Raw genomic sequence first — 4,485 nt, 5'->3', positions numbered from 1 at the left:
ACTTCCGTATACAAAACATTCCTGGTTTTGTTACTCAAGTCAGCAGTCACTGCAAATTGGATGTTTTCTGGGTGGGAGATTCTGGAAGCAGCCACATATAGTTGTTCATGGGTGAAGAGAAGATCCCAAAGGAACACTCCTACTCTTTTTAAAGTTTGCCCCTAGGCTTTATTGATGGTCATGCTGAACGCCACCTGCACAGGGAAATGTCAACGTGTCTATGTGAATGGAAATGTGTTGTCAGATGGCTTCAGTGCTATTTGAGGAATTAGTACTTTTCTGATGCAACATTTTTTTTGCCTCAAGTAGTCTGCTGTTGATGACAGATTGCACCAATAGCTGCGTTCCATTGCACAGACCATCCTTAGGGGCAAGGTTTCACAGAAACATGATGATCATCCCAACTTAAGGTGAAGCTGATGTGGAGGCAAACCTGACACCTCCATGGAATTCAGGCACTCAGTTGGCACAGCCATAATGCTTTCATCCTCTGAAAGAGCATCTGCACTTGTACAAATTCATTCTTGGGATGGAAATTTTGCCACAATACCATTGTTGATATCCTGTACAATGGGGTAATGTGGCACCAAAATAGCTCTTTCAGATATTCATCCTGGATTTTGATAATTATCCATTAGATTTGGAAATGTCCATTCAACCATTGCTGAGAAATCCAGAGACATGCAGAGCTCAGGAGTCAGGGTAATAATTTCATCAATATTTTTAACCTGGCCATTTCCCGGATCCAAAAGCCATTGAGTGTATTTTGCACTTTGTGCATCAAAACCTCCCTTATGTATTCACATGTTCTCACAAAGCTGGAAAATCTGGAAGTGGTTACACAACTCAGATTGCTTCAAGCATGCCTCTACTATTTGTGGCCAGGAGGCATTTTTCACAACAGGTAGGATTTACTGAAAATCACCCCCAAGCACTATCATCTTGCCACCAAAAGGTAAATTGTTCTGCAGTAAATCTCACAGCATCTGTTCTACAGACTCCAGCATGTACCAATGAGCCATTGTTGCTTCATCCCAGATGATGATAGCTGCTTCTCAAATCAGCTCAGCAAGGTCAGCTTGTGCTGATATGCTGCAGGGGCTGGTTTTCACCCCATTCAGAGGTACTTTGAACCTCGAGTGCACAGTCCTGCCCCCTGTAAGCATGGTAGCAGCAATTTCACCGGATGCCAAAGCCAATGCAATATTCCCTTCCCTGTGCACTGCTGGAAGAATTGTGTTGAAGCAGAATGTTTTTTTTTCCCTGTACCACGAGGTGCATCAACAAATTCACAAAGTGGCTCTTGTTCTCCACTGCTTTCAAGATTGCATAAGCAAGTTTGTTGTCTGAGATCATGGCCTATCGATAGGAGGTGATAGTCCTTCAACACTTTGCCATGGCTGTTTAAATGTTTCTCAGTATCAAGAACAGCCATAGCATGAAGAACATCCCTAGACAGTGAACCTAGTTTTTTATGGAGCTCAAAGTCATCAACCATCACATCAATGTTACATTCAAGGAGTCCTGCTGGATTTGATGGGTTGCAAAAGAGGACCATTGTGACATACAGCTCCCTTATCTGACTGTACCTGTGCATAAATGCAGCATCAGATAAAACACCATCCCATTCATTGTCATTCTGTAGAATTCCCAGTGCTTGGCAAGCCTGCTGATACATACTGTGCTGAATGCCATGTACGTTTTTCAGCTCTGCAAAACTTGTTTTTTTCTTTTGAAGGAGTATGATGTAGCAACAAGCGCAGGTGAAATAGCTTGCATGCTGAAGGATGAATGCTATAGATGTGGCCAATAACTTCCAGCTGGTGAACGAGGGGAACTTCATCTATCGTAGTGAGGCTTCATACTTACTAACAGAGATGGCACACAGTACGTGTAATTGTGTGTGTGTGTGTGTTAGTGCTGTTTCATTTTAACCATGGAAAATGTGTATATTTAGATTACTTTTTTAAATCCAAAAATAGGGGATTGTTTTAAATCAGAGAAAACCAGGATCCCTGGTTATCAGAGTGGAGGATTGTAGAAAAAGTAATTGCTGATGCTATTGTCTTTAGTGCCTGAGAACCATGAAATTTGGAATTGGAGACAGATTTAACAGATGGCAACAGAGCCTGGTAGTTAGAAGCCATTCTCATGGAAATGGGTGAGGAGAATTAAAATCCCTTCAACCTCAATGTTATTTAATCCAGGTCTCCCACTTCCTGAAAAAGTTCCCTAAGCACTAGTCTATTGGACAACAATTGAGGAGGGAAGGGAGGCAAGGGATGGATGGAGTGGAAGTTTGCTTGTTATGATTTAGGTGGTTAAGGCTAGGATGAATGTATGCTGTAAAAGAAGACACATTCTCTAAGGCTTGAGAAGGGTATAATAGGATCACACTTTGGCTAAATTCTATTCTTTTTATTGAGCATGTAAGTCAGGGGTGGGAAAACTACAGCCAGACCATTCTATCCAGCCCACAGTGACCCCTAAAAAATGTGGAAAATTAATATTTATCTACCCCTGGCTCCTGTCAAAGATGACAGGAACCACAGGCAGTAGGACCTAGGGGAAGCCCCAGCAGGCTCCTGCAACAGCAGGGCCCACCCAGCCCTGCCCCACTGAGCCAGAAGCCCCTGTGGGACTGTGGGGCTGCTCATGGCTGCCCCAGCCCTGGAAATTCAGGTGAGAAGTGGGGGGGGGGGGAGGGGAAGGAGGCAGGGTGCACCGTGGGGATTACCCTAGTCCTGAGGCTGGACCAGCTCCTGCTGAGCCCCATGGTCCAGCCATGCAGCTGGGAGCTGGCTGGCAGGTGGGGAATCAGCAATGACAGGTGGAGAGAAGAGTAGAAGTGAGTGGTATGTGGAAGAGAGGGGCCTGCACCAATATCTTAGGGCCAGCAGCTGCTCCACCATGGCAACTGCTGCCACACTAGGCAGCACACAGGCAGCAGTGTAGCAACTGCACCACAGCCTACTGCAGCACAGGCTCTGGGTGGGCAGCTGCAGCAAACACTGCCTGGTGACAGCAAGCAGGCAGGCTGATTTGCTCCACCTTGAGCAGCAGTTTATGCCCAGCTGTGGCTGCCACTGCCAGTCAGCCCCAATGTGTGACCCAAAGCCACCATGAGGCCCAGGCTAGCAGCAGTGGTGGAGAATGATCTAGTGCTCAGCATGAGGGAAAATTCCCCGCTTTGTCCCCGCTGCCAGAGCCCTGTGCTGCAGCAGCTCAGAGCCCACGCAGGGATGCCTGTGCCTGCTCTCTTTTGCCCTGTAGGGCAGCGGTGATGTGGCAGAGAGGCAAGACAGCCCTGTGTGTGCTCTGAGCAGCTGCAGCACAGGGCACTGCCCATGGGTGGGGGGGAGGAGGTGTTTCCCCCCCAATGCCTAGCACCAGCTCATTCCCTGCAAGCTCCCCACCTATACCATGGGGCTGGGATACGGGGAGTGAACAGGAGCCAGGAGCAGCTGGGCAGGAGTGCAGAGCCTGTGCCAGTATCCCAGGGCCAGTGCTGGTGGGGCTCAGAGCAGGATGGCAGGAGCACAGGGTCAGAGCCCCTGCTGGCTGGATGGAGCTGGGTCAGCTCCCCCCTCTCCCTGCTGGTGAAGCCCAGCCTGACTCCACAGACCCCTGCCAGTCCACACCCTGTGCTCCTACTGCCCCTCTCTGGGCCCTTCCAGAGCTGGCCCTGGGACATTTGTGCAGGCCCTGCACTGCCACATGCTGCTCATTTCCTCTCCCCCCCAGCCAGTTTCCCCAGTTTCCTGCCCCCACACTGGCCACTCTGCACTACATGGCTCCCATATCCATATCCACACCCACACACACACATCCCAACAAAGCCCCATATGTATTCACTTCTGCATAATACAGCACAAACACACACAAATTGGGACAATATATATATATTTAAATTAAATTAAAATATATTATGGGTGTTTGATTATTTTTATTATGTAATCCCCCCCCTCCCCCCCCAAGATGGCAAACCTTCTTCCCCAAAGCAGTACTTCTAGGGGCAAGGAGATGCACTGCTGGTGGTAAAGGTCAGACGTTAAGGATGGGACTTCTAGTCCCAAAATGGTGACCAGGGAGCGGGGCACCTGTCAAGGGGCAGGGCTACCCATGCGGCCCTTGACAGCTTGCCAAAATTTGTTAAGAGGACCTTCACCCAATATCATTGGCTGTCCCTGATGTAAGTCGATTCAGGTGTCTAAGTGTGATTCTAATCCACCCTGTTCACGCTCCTGAAAATTAATTAATTAATTCATATTTATAATCTTAAAATTGAGTCCCAGGAGAAGCAGCATGAAGGAGGAAGACTTACCTACTTTTCGTATTAACAGTTTTTTTAGGAACAGGGAGGTGGAGTAGGATGACACTGAGGTACATCAGTTCTCTTATGCACATAACATGTAGAAAATAATTTAGCCCTTAGATGTCTAATATTATATTTACTCTAATTCACACAGCTATCTTCCTATGCTG

This window comes from Alligator sinensis, unplaced genomic scaffold (genome assembly GCF_000455745.1).
Source record: "Alligator sinensis unplaced genomic scaffold, ASM45574v1 scaffold605_1, whole genome shotgun sequence".
Classification (NCBI taxonomy): Eukaryota; Metazoa; Chordata; order Crocodylia; family Alligatoridae; genus Alligator; species Alligator sinensis.
The sequence above is the reverse complement of the archived record's forward strand: the minus strand, read 5'-3'. Positions refer to the sequence as shown.